This window comes from Ochotona curzoniae, unplaced genomic scaffold (assembly GCF_017591425.1).
Source record: "Ochotona curzoniae isolate NIBS_2020 unplaced genomic scaffold, NIBS_Ocur_1.0 contig_1031, whole genome shotgun sequence".
Lineage (NCBI taxonomy): Eukaryota > Metazoa > Chordata > Mammalia > Lagomorpha > Ochotonidae > Ochotona > Ochotona curzoniae.
This window is the reverse complement of record NW_024464927.1, coordinates 51,084-63,604: the sequence shown is the minus strand read 5'-3', so window position 1 is coordinate 63,604 and position 12,521 is coordinate 51,084. Positions and strand designations below refer to the sequence as shown.

At 46.9% G+C, this 12,521-nt stretch overlaps 1 protein-coding gene and 2 long non-coding RNA genes across 4 annotated transcripts in view; 2 read left to right on the top strand and 1 right to left on the bottom strand.

Annotated features, from left to right (window-relative positions):
- Positions 1-12,521, bottom strand: part of LOC121164542 — a 104,736-nt gene that overhangs the window by 41,796 nt on the left and 50,419 nt on the right. The gene's annotated exons all lie outside the window — the stretch shown is intronic.
- The window catches only part of LOC121164484 (MRN complex-interacting protein-like), an 813,414-nt gene that overhangs the window by 789,111 nt on the left and 11,782 nt on the right, over positions 1-12,521 (top strand). The window lies entirely within an intron of this gene.
- Positions 1-12,521, top strand: part of LOC121164547 — a 46,046-nt gene that overhangs the window by 23,120 nt on the left and 10,405 nt on the right. Inside the window, exons 3-4 of the long non-coding RNA XR_005885124.1 lie at positions 579-1,115; positions 7,558-7,616. This is a non-coding gene — a long non-coding RNA (uncharacterized LOC121164547). The remainder of the gene's footprint in view (positions 1-578; positions 1,116-7,557; positions 7,617-12,521) is intronic.

The window sequence follows — 12,521 nt, the reverse complement described above, 5'->3', positions numbered from 1 at the left end:
GGATTGGGGAGGAGTCCTGTGGCTGACATCAGCCAGCTGGGGTGGGACTGTCTCAGGGGCGTTCTTGTCCTTGTGTCCCTGTGGGATCAGTGGCTTATGGCCCTGTCCCTTACATGGCCCATGGTTCTGTCACTTATAGCTCCTTTTACCATGTTTGTTTTGTGCCTTGTAAATGCCTTCAAATGGGAGAAAGGCAAGGCCTTCGCCCCCTTCCTCTGGGCTTGCAGGTCTGACTGGGCCTTCCAGTCTCCCCTGCACCTACATCCTGGGTCCTGCACCTACATCCTGCCCAGGCCCCACTCAGTACAGGGCTCTGATACAATGGCCCTCCTGCACCTGGAGGAAGGTGAAGGGACTGTGTGAGACAGCTTAGGAGTTTGGGCTCAGTGTCTTCCCTGAGAACCCAGCAGGGACTTCCTGTGAAGGTGCTAGGAAACCCCTCCTTATTCAGAAGTATGGAGAGCAGCAGGAGTCCCATCCTGAGCTGGCCTAGCCAGGGCACTGAGGGCCATGTCTCTCCAACCCCAGTTGGAGAGGCCATGCCAAGCCTCTCCTCAGAACCCCCCTTTTCCCTGCAGTCCTTGAGCCTCATCGAGATCAGGAACCCTTCCCAGAGCCTGGAGAACGTCTGCCACTGGGCTTGCCTGCAGCAGAAGCCAGACACAGACCACGACAAGTACCACGATCATGCCATTTTCTTCACTCGACAGGACTTCGGGCTGTCAGGCATACAGGTAAGCTGCCCTCAGGTGAAGAATTGTGGTGGAAAGGTAGTGGGAGGAGTGTGGTGAGGAGCCATTGGCTTTGCCAGATGCACCTGTGCACTTGGCCCATCCCAGGAAGGAGTGTCCAGTGAGGGCCTCTAGGCCAGTGTTGGCAATCCCACCACACCCCAGGGGTGGTGAAATGGGAAGGGACTGGGCCAGGATTGCTGAGACCAGATTGGGTTTCTCCAGGTTTATTTTAGAGATTGCAGGAAAAAAGATCTGAGCATGTTTCCATCCTTTGCAGATTGAACTTATATTCAAAGACGTAAACTGTATGAAAGGGCAGATCTAAAAGCAGAAATGGGCACATCTACAATCCCCATTGAAGAGATATAGGTGTCTTTTTCAGTAAGTAGAACAGATGGGAAAATTAGTAACAATGTAGCAACTTGACCCACTTGATGTAGACAGAATGTTATACCACATCATTAGTGTCTGAGTGCACATAGATACATGCCCAAATGAGGAGACCTTGTACATATGCCTTCAGCTTTCTTACCCAAGCTGAGTGTACCTTTGCTGAGCTTCTTGAGTCCTAGTTTTTCTTGCTTTTAAAGTGAAAATAATGCAATAGTTTGTGTGTGTTTTGTTTGTTTGTTTTATCTCAAAGGGATATGATAAGAAAACATGAATATCTTTTTCAAATCTCCTTACAAGAGTCTTTCAACTCATGGAATGGCTGAGTTACATTGAGTTCCCATAGTCTGGTTCACTTCCCAAATGGCTGCAGTGGCCAGAGCTGAGCCATTGTGAAGCTGGAAGCTAGGAACGTCTTCCTTGTCTCCCACATGGGTGCAGGTTCCCAAGGACTTGGGCCATTCTCCACTGCTTTCCCCGTCACTGGGTTGGGAAGTGAAGCAGCCAGGACATGAGCCAGTGCCCATATGGGATGCCAGTGCTGCAGCAGAGGATCAGCCTGCTTCACTGCTCCCGCCCCTGTGTGTATTTCTGTAGCTACTGTGACTGGGATTGTTCTCATCAAGTTCTTTCTCAGCCAAGAAAGAGCCTGTTGGCCTATCAAAATACTACTGGAGTAATTCAAAACAGTTTGACAAGAACTGGTATTAGCTGTTTCTTGGAGGTTTGGGAGAAGTCATCAGTGAAGGCATTTGGTCCTGAGCTATTGCATTACCAGTTATTTGTTCAAGTGTTCTCTGTGTTTGTGACTCAATTTAGGCAAATTACATGTTCCTGTAGATTTATCAGTTTCTTCCAAATTTCCTGATTTGTGGGTATATGTTCATAAAGTTCTGACTGATTCTATTTCTGTAGCAACCATTGTTTTCGCTTTTGTGTCTCATTCAAGTGACTTTTTAAAAAAAGATTAATTGTATGTATTTGAAATGAAGAGTGACAGAGAGAGTGGCCAAGATGAAGAGATCTTCCATCCCATCTACTTGTTAACTCTCCCAATGGCTGCAAAACCTGAGTCTGGCCAGACCTAAGACAGGAGCCAGTCTTTTTTAATTTCTTTAGAATTGTTTTATTTTCTACTGTATGATCAGTCCTGTTGTTCTATGTGCTGATGAAAAGGATGTGCATTCTACAAGTGTGAGGTGGGAATGTGTACTAGTGTATTGGGTCCACTTGGTCCATGTGTGTATTGAGTTTGCTATTTCTTTTTTTACTTTTTTGTCTTGTTGAATTGTTCATAGATGAAAGTGGTGTTTGAATTAGCCCATTATTATTACTGCTATGTCTCCTTTAGGATCTACTAAACTTGTGTTTCTACAATGGTGCTCTTGCATTAGCTGTGTATGTATTTTCAATGGTCATATTGTCTGTTAAACTGATCTCTTTACCATTATGTAGGATCATGGTCTCTTTTAACAATTTTTGTCTTAAAGTTTATTTTATCTACTATAAGCCTGGTGAATCCCTGCTCACTTTCAATTTCCATTAACATGGAGTATCTTTTTTTTTTTTTTAGGATGTATTTACTTTTGGGCCAGTCATGGTTTCAAAACAGCTAAATTCCTCACCTTTAACACGTCTGGATCGCACATGGGCACCAGTTCTAATCCTGGCTGCTGCACTTCCCAACCAGCTCCCTTCTTGTAGCCTGGGAAAGCAGTTGAGGATGGCTCAACGCCTCTGGAACCTACACCCCCATCGGAGACCTGGAGGAAATTTCTGGCTCCTGGCTTCGAGTTGGCACAGCTACAGCCATTGTGATCACTTGGGCAGTGAATCATCGGACAGAAGATCTTCCTCTCTGCTTCTTCTCCTCTCTCTATATATGACTTTGCAATACAAATGAAGAAATCAAAACAAAAAAGATTTTTGCTTTTTATTGGAAAGTCAGATTTACAAAGAGAAGGAGAGACAAAGATCTTCCATCCCCAAGTGGCGACAGTTGGCCATCCTCAACTACAAGCCGCTTAATAGGAAGTGGAACACCCAGGATATGAACCAGCACCCATGTGGGATCCAGGTGCATGCAAAGTAAGGACTTTAGCTACTAGGCTACCATGCTGGGCTTATTAACTTTTCGCATTCTTTCACTTGCACTCTATTTTAACTGATGAAGTTTGTTTCTTGTAGGCAGCCTTTGCATATTACTGGGTCCTTTTATTATTTTTTAAAATTCATTCATCTAATCTGTGTTTCTCAGAATTGAGTCCATTTGCATCCAGTGTACAATTACTTGGTAATGAGTTGGTCCTGGTTTTTTTTCTTAATTTCTTGTTTTTTCAAATGTTTGTTGTTGTTTTCCTGTAGAAGTCACATTTTCACAATGAAAGTAGCCTGTTTGCTTTATTTTTTTTTTAAAGATTCATTTATTGGAAAGTCAGATATACAGAGAGGAGGAGAGACAGAGAGGAAGATCTTCTGTCTGATAATTCACTCCCCAAGTGAGCACAACGGCCAGTGCTATGCTGATCCAAAGCCAGGATCCAGGAACTTCTTCCGGGTATCCCACGTGGGTGCAGAGTCCCAAGTCTTGTGCTGTCCTCAGTTGCTTTCCCAGGCCACAAGCAGGGAGCTGGTTGGAAAGTGGAGCTGCCAGGATTAGAACTGGCGCCCATATGGGATCCCAGCGTGTACAAGGTGAGGTCTTTAGCCACTAGGCCACACTGCTGGGCCCGTCTGTTTGCTTTTGTATACAATATTTCCTTAATTATCCTTTGTAATTCTGATTGGATAGTGATAAAAAAATCTTTATATTGTGTTTGTTTTATAAAGTATTTCACTTCATTCATGAAACAAAACTTCACTGGAAACGTATTTTTGGTTGATAGGTTTTAATTTTTTTAATTTCAAAACAGATTTTCTCTCCATTCTTCTTCTCTCCTGGCAGGTCAAGTCTTGAGTGCAGGTTTTAATTTTTTTAATTTCAAAATATGGATTTTATTTCTGCATTCTTTCCTGGTCTTTAAGTTTTCTGTTGAGAAATCTGCTGCCAGTCTAATGAGTTCATTTAAAAATCACACAATTTATAATTCCATGTGCTGTGCATTTGAAAGTTTGATTATAATGTATTAAATAAGGGTTTTTTCTGTTCATTTGAGATTCTGTCACCTTCATATATGTGGGTTTCCATATATTCCAAGTTGAAGCTTTCCTCTGTTGTTTCATTGAATAGGTTCTTTCAATTTAAAGATTTTATTTGTTGGTTTGAAAGGAAGAGACAGAGAGAGGTTCCACAAACTTGTTTGCTCCCCAAATTGCCACAGTAAAAGCCAGAACCTGGAACTCCATCTAGATTTTCCACATAAGTGGAACAGAACTAAAAGTGGAGTAGATAGGAGTTGAATCAGCTCCTGTATTGGATGTGTCACATGTAGCTTAACCTACTTGGCCACCACACCAGCACCCGACTAGGTTTTCTGAGCCACTCTTTTTTTGTTTGTTTGTTTTGTGTTGGGGGTCAGAAATCCAAAATTTAAATATTGATTTGTGTATTATAGTCAAGAGATATCGAGCACTGTTGCATTCTTTCTTTCTTTTTTTCTAACCAATATTTCAAAAGATACCTTCAAGATCAGCTGTTCTTTCTTCTGCTTGATCTGAAGACATTTATACACTGTGCGGTTCCCTCACTTATTTTTCTTAAAAATTTGTTTATTTTATTTGAAAAATTACACAGAGAGGGGCAGGCTGAGAGAGAAAGATGTCTCCTATATGTTGATTCATTTCCCATATGTCCACAATGGCAGGGCTCAGCTAGACCAGAGCCAAGAGCAAGGAGTTTCCTTTGGATCTCCCAGGTCATCTTCCATTGGTTTGCAAAGTACATAGGCTAGGTAGCCAAGACTTGACCTGGTGCCCGTATGGGATGCCTACATTGCAAGTGACAGCCTGATCCTTGGTGCTAGAATACCAGCCCCAACATTTGTATTTTTTAATTTGACTTATTGAGTTCTTCCATTCCTATTATTTCTATTCATTCCTTTTCAGTCTCATTCTCTTTGCTGAATTTCTTATTCAAACCATATACTGATTCCTAATTTTGTTTAACTGTGTACTGGTATTCTCTTCTGTCTGTTGGAATAGCCATATAATGATTCCTTTGACTTTTTTCTGAGGAGTCATTAATTTATTTGAAAGAGAGTGAGACAGAGAGAACGAATACTGAGATCTTCCACTCACTGATTGATTCCCCAGATGGCCATGGCAGTCAGGGCTGAGCCTGCACAGTCAGGATCTTCCTCCAGACCCCTACCCCCCAATGCCAGTGTCACACACAGTGGATTAACGCGTTGTATCACAGCATCAGCCTCCCCTTTGAATTCTTCAGCAGGCATTTCATCTGTTTCTCCTCACGTCTTGATTTCCTCAAGTGTTATTATGCTCATCTGGGGTGATGCTGTGGGCCAGTGTAGTTGCTGGGAACCCTGTGATACATACAGGTCTCCAGTGATTTCCTGAGGGAAGTTTTGGAGTGAGGAGCTTCTCAGGTATTGTGGACAGTTCCTGCTGGTATAGCAGGTGGCCCTGGCATAGAGGCTTCCAGCAAACACAACTGAGATCAGCACTGACTCCAGGACTAGGGTGAGCTCACAGACGCCCGAAGTCACTAATGCTGATTGGGAGAGGCAGGTTCCCCAGATGCTTTCTGAGTAAATGGATCTGAGAGAAAGATGTGGTGCTGCAACAGAACAGGAAGTATTCCCAGGCACTCTGCATGGGCCATGTGGTGAGATGGGAGCAGGGGGACAGAGACAGTCTGTGGGTACTGAATCCCCAGCCTGGAGCTGCAGGCAAGAGGAATCCTTGCAGGGGCAGGGAAACTTGCCAGCTTCTGGGCCTGATGCAAAACCCTAGAGGTTAAATCCTCACCTTGCATCCACTAGGATTGTCTATGGGTGCTGGTTTGTATGCTGGCTGCTCTGCTTCCCATCTGGCTCCCTGCTTGTGGCCTGGGAAAAAAGTAAAGGATGACTCAAAGCCTTGGGACCGTGCATCTGCATGGGAGACACAGAAGAAGCTACTGGCTTTGGATCAGGTCAGCTTCAGCCATTGTGGCCATTTGGGGAGTGAACCAGCAGATGAAAGATGGTTCTCTGTATCTCTTCTCTCTAGATATGCCTTTCCAATTAAAACAAACAAATAAACAAAGAACTTACCAACTTCTGTTGGAAAGGCTAAATCTCTTAGGACCAAAGGTGGGCCTGAGTGAGGCACAGAAACCATGGGAGGATCCCTAGCAAGTCCAAATACTGGTTTAGTGAAAACATGGAAACTTGGGCCAAAACCTACCCTCCCCCCCACCTTTTTTATGATTACTTCTTTGAAGGAACACTCCCCAAATGGCTGAGCTGGGACAAAGCTAAGAGCTTGGAACGCCAGGCGGGACTCCCCCATGGCTGCAAGATCCTAAGGTGTTGTGCTGTGCTCTGCTGCTTTCCCAGGCACATGAGCAGGGAGCCGGATGGCAAGTGGAGCAGCCAGGACATGAACTCCTGCTCATATGGGGTTCAAACATCACAGATGGTGGCTTAAATGGCTGCACCACACCTCCAGTCCATGCTGGCCCTTTGCTGTTCTGTGGTTGGGAGTAAGCTAGGTGCAGTATCAAGCGTGACTGCACATCTTCCCTCCCAAATGTGCATTGTCCAGAACATGGACACACTCTAATGTGTGCTCAGACCCTACTCTAAAAACTCTCCCTTGGTGTCCCTACTCAAAAAACAGCTTTGGGTCTCAGAGGTAAAATTGTACAACACAAAGGACCCCTGAGTATCAGTATGTACATGTTTCAGCAGCAATGAGTGATGCTTTGAGTGGTCAGTGGAAGTGGCAAAGGGCACAGGGGATGATCCCAGAGTAGAAAAGGGCAGGCACCCCTACTTCTAGGTTCCTTGCACTGAGATTTGCAGCAGCTGTGTGAGCTGTGATGTTAGGGTGACCCCTGCTCTGTTGGACCCGTGAGCCTCAGTCTTCTTCATGCAGGACTGTTTGCAGGGTTTATGAGAGAAAGATACACCAAGGCTTCTGTCTTAGCATAGCATGGCTTCTAACAGTGACACCTCCCTGCCTCAGCCTGCACACTCTGAGGGTCAGGGGAGGACATGTTCCTCACTTCTCTGGGACAAAGCTGCTGTGTTTCCAAGGGAGCCCTCCTTACCAAGCTTCTGGTCTGTGCTGACTGGATTGCTGTCGGGCAGGTGTTGCCCACTTTGGGGGTTCAAATGGTGGGCTGTGTGGGTGCTCCCTTGCTCAGCCTTTCCCCTGTAGGAGGGAATCCCACTGGCTCTGGGGCTCCTACCTGGATTTTGTTGCCCTCTTCTGTGCTGGTGTGTCTTGGTGTCCTGCCCTCCACCCACTGTCCCATTAATGCTTTCAGGTGCTGGCCCTTGGGCACTCAACCTTGACATGTAGCTGATTTGGATCTTCTTGGTGGAGGTAAGTGCTGAACTCCTCTATTTGGCCATCATGAAATGCTTTTTTTTGTCTAATATGGTGGTGTTTGATCCACATCTGCACAGTTACTGATGCAGCCGAGTATCAGTCTTAGTAGACTCCTTGTTTTCTCTCTGACTCAATGAGTTCTCCTTTTCTGACTTCCGTGGGGTCACATTTTAGTATTCAATTTTATCTCCTCTGATGGCTTTAACCTAATTTTCTTAGTAGTCACAGTGTTCCATAAGTTAATGACATGCTATTTCATATATGATGTATACAAACCTTTTAAAAATATCCGTCCCCTCAGCTGTAGACAACTTGCCAGCCTACATTATTGAACCTCAGCAAGTGTTATACTGCCGGGAGCAAAAGAGCCAGTGGCGGGTGGGCACTCTGGTGCTGGATAATGTCAAATCTGTATTAACTATACCAGCATGCCAGCAGTTACCTATTTATACTTTTTAAAGATATGTGTGGATGTGGGGAACACCAGGCTGGGACACACAATCCCGGCCCTCAGAATGGGGGTTGGGGGAGAACTGCAGATTGCCCAGGGAATTGTGTCTGGAAATATTGGTATATGTGCTGCTGAAGGAAGCACCTAAGAGCACGCTGGATTGGGAGGACCTGAAGGCATGTATGACAGGGAAGGAATGACATGTGGGATCTTCCACAGATAGGTCACTGCACTCACAGATAGACGAGGGAGCCAAGACTAGGTGGTTTGGAGGGGGGAAGTTTGGAGGACATGATTGAATCAGGAGCAAGGCACCTGCCCACGTGGGAGACATGAGCTGTGCTAAACTGTATCACCTGTCGTCTGCTGGCAGATGGAAAAGCTGAAGCTGCAAGTCATGCCTGTCTCTGCTAGGCTGAAGTATTTACCCATGAGTGTTAGGGCTGGAGGTGAGCCATAGCACTCACCAGAGTGCTAGAGGACTGGCTCTGGGAGCAGAATCTGCAGGGCCTTGAGCTCGTGTCTATGAGATTGTAGCAACCACTGGTTGACATGGAGAGCTGGGTTTGATGATGGACGAAGGAAGGCTGGACTATGGAACTCAACTGACACTCACTGGAGCCAGGGCTGGGAGGATGTCAGGATGGGCCAGGTTACAGTACCTGCTGGCACATGAAAATACCAGAACTGAGGGCACACCATGCCAAACAGGATCATGGAATCCACTAGCATGCATGTGATCTGGGGTTGAGGGGGAAGACACGTAAGGGGACTCCTGCACTAGGCTGCAGCTTCTCCTAGGAAGCATGATCACTGGGGCTGGCTGCAATACTCATCAACATTTGAGTGGCCCAGAGTTGTGGGCAGGCTGAGCTGAGGCAGGCCTCAGCACCCACAGGTACGCCCAAGAGCCAAGACATGGTGTGGACTGCATCCAGTTGGGCTAAGTTGCAACACCTGGCAGCAAGAGCTGAGAGTGCAGTTGGACCGTACCAGGTTGGTTTGAAGCACTTACAGGATATTACAAGTCCAGGAACTTAGAATGGGCCTGGTAGGGGATCTTTGAGGACTCCCTTGCTAGGCTGCACCTTCCATGGGTGAATGCAAGAGCTAGGGCTAGTGGTAGTGGTAGAGCAGGCTGAGAAAGGCTGCAACAACCATTGGTATAGTGTGGGCCGGGTTTGGCTGGTTTGGCTACTTTTGGCTAGGCTCCAGCAACTCTGGCACTTGCAAGAGCCAGAATGAGTGTAGGGCAGGCTGGGCTAGGCTGCAGCACACACCGACTAGTGTGAGGACTAGGGACCAGCCATGTGCATCTGAATTGCTGTCAGTCTCGCCATTCCGAACACAATGAAATCTCTCCAGAATCCACTGACTGGCACCATTGTGTGCTGGGGTCTAGCCCAGTGTGGCACACCCAGCCCCAACCCACATGTGTGCCAGAGTATGCTGCAGCCTTATCTAGACCAGAACATGGCTCCTATTCCAGCCCTGTGCTTACCAGTGGGAACCACAACCTAACCAGGGTGTCCCCTTGCTCCCCACGTATATTCCCAGCTATGGTTGCTCTGACCCAACTTGGCCTGATCCCTCAGCTGTCATGACCTTTGCTTTTCGATGCTGAAGCCTGTCCTGACCCAGCCTAAACCAAGTCTCGCCACTCGCTGGTGGGTGCTAGAACTTGGCCCTGCTCTGTCTGCTTCCTTATCAGTTTCATGCAATCTGGTATGTGTGACAACCTAGCTGAACATGACCTGTGTTCCAGCCTGGTTTCTGCCCTTGCTGTTGAGGAAAGGTTGGCTTGACCTTGCCCGGTCATTCCTCTTCAAAGCCAACCCACACATTAGCCAACAGTTGGAGTTACCCTGCTCAGGCTCACGTGTTTCATGCCCAATACCCAGGCATGAAGCATGTGCTCACCAGCAGGAGCTGTGACCCCCAATAGGTTCTCAAGGTTCCCAAGTTCGCCTATTAAGTACTCTGTGACAAAGAGCTCACATGCTCCAGCAGATGTTAGGTCGTTGCCCGGCATAGCCTGCCACTTGTCTTAACCTTTGTATGAGCTGGAGGATATTGCAGCCCGGCCTACCTCACACATCATACCCTGTGGTAGGATGCATGTGTGGGGGCTGCAGCCTGGACCTGCCCATGCTGTCACCATCCCCAGCACTTATGAGTGTTGGTGGGTTCCATAGTATTTCCTAGCTCAGTTCATATCCACCGCAACTCTTCAGCTAACCAATGGGACTTGTATTTCCACAGGGTTGGGCCCATTTATGCCCCACAGAATCTACTCCAGGACCTGGTTCTCTCACGTGCTGATTGGTGTCATGACAATTCCTAATGTGACTCACCCCTATTCCAACACTTAGTCATGTCCTGGGATCCAACCCTGCCAGACAGGCCCTCAGCCATGTAGACTGGCATGTGGCAGTCAACAATGCTCAATGTTAACAACCCATCTCAGGACTCCAAGTGGGCTGATGAATCAGTCTGACCCAAACAGATCATACCAACTCTCCCCTTTGAACGGCTAGGTCTCAGTTCCCCACACTTGCCAGCAAGATTGGTGACCCCGTTGTTGGGAGTCACACAGGATTCGTCCCTCCCCTACACACACATTGGCTTTATCCATTGCTGTCTTTAGTCAGCAGTTACATACCCAAGAAAACACTAGAGCTTGTCATCAGGCAGCCAGCAGTTAGAGCCTGGCATGCAAGGGCTCACTGGCCTCCCAACAGCCAGGACTCGCTCACTGCATGGTGATGGTGTTCATCCGCTGGGTCCCAGGCATTGGGTCCGACCTGGCTTGGGTACTGTGTGCAAGCAAGCCACCATGCTGTGGAGGGCTGCTGTCACCCAAGCTGCCAAAGTCGAACTCGGACATGCATTATCTTTTATTGACATTTTCCCTACACATCTTTCATATTATGCTTTTAATATTTATTCATTTGTATTTGAAAAGCAGAGCTACAGAGAGAAAGAGAGATCTGCCATCTGCAGATTCACTGCCCAAATGGCTGCAACAGTTAGAGCTGGGCTATCTGAAGCCAGGAGCCAGAAGCTTCTTCTGGGTCTCTCATGGGGGTGCAGGTTCCCAAGGTCTTGCCCCATCCTGTGCTACCTTGCCAGGTCATGAGTAAGGAACTGGGTAGGAATTGGAGCAGCTGAGACTTGAACCAAGGTCCGTAGGTGATCCTGGTACCACAGGCAGAAGTTTCACTAGTTATGCCACAGCATTGGATCCTCATCATACTCTTATACAATGAATTGAACGTGTTAAACAATTCTCTCACTGCTGGAGTCTGTGTGATGGGTGTGGAAGACAGGAAGGTGTGAGGAGAACTGTTCCATTGTAGGCAGGGGAGCAAGGAATTTCCCGCTGTATGGTAGGGCCCGGAGGATGTCACTACATCCACCCGAATTGCAGCTCCACCTCCCTTTGCATGGACACCGGACAGCCCCGCTGAGATTTCTATAGTTTATTTAGGCATTGTCTGCCTCTGCGGAATTAATGTTTACTATCAATGTGAGCTTGGAAGTTGATGTTGCTGATACCGTTTTAGCCACAAGGCCTTTCATTATTGCTCTCTCGGCTGCCCCCATTGATCAAGGGTGTTCTTTCCCCAGGTGTAGTGGGAATCTATTCTTTCCCTGTTTCTATGATCCTTAGTCCCTTCGTTCTGTGATGCATTTCCTCCCTTAACTGATTCAAGACTAAGCTGTAGAATGAGGATTGTAGTAGGAATGTGTTACTGATTGATATGCACCATCTATTGAGAACTTCCTAACCATGGCGCCAGGATGGATAACATCCTGCTTTAAGGTGGAACAAGCTGCAGAATTATCCTTAGAAACACCCACTTGACCATGACATAAAAAGTCTGAGCCAGAGTTTGACTGTGTAAATAAAGCAGACAGCTTTCATGCATTGTCCATGATGATCATGGAATCCTAGGCTCCGTCTATTTTCTTTACGCCTTATCCATGCACCCTTCTTGAGTTCCGGAATCAGCTGGAGCTGGACTCCGGCATCTAAGTGAAAATAAAAATACTGGCTGCAGGTGTTTTTTCAGTGCTCTAAGGAGCTGGCAGGAGAATCAATAACCCTCAAGGGAAAAATGAAGTAAAAGCCAAAATCCCGAAGGCAACCTCTGAGCTACTGCGATTGACACCTGGTTCCCTGGAGCCCTTGTTCAGCCGGCCAGAGAGCTGCAGGAGGAAAAATATAGTGTAGGGCCTGGTCAGTGGGGAAGGACAGTGGGAGCCCTCCAAGTAAAGTGAGTCCCATAGGGCCGTCCTGTCACGAACAAAGCACATACCCACTATGCAGCTGCTGACGAAGAGGGAATAGCTGACAACGATTTTGAAAATCCTCCTGCTTTTCTAGCCTTCCACACACACGGTGCAAAAGCCTCAAGCTGAAAGTGTGCATTTCAGTTGCTCCT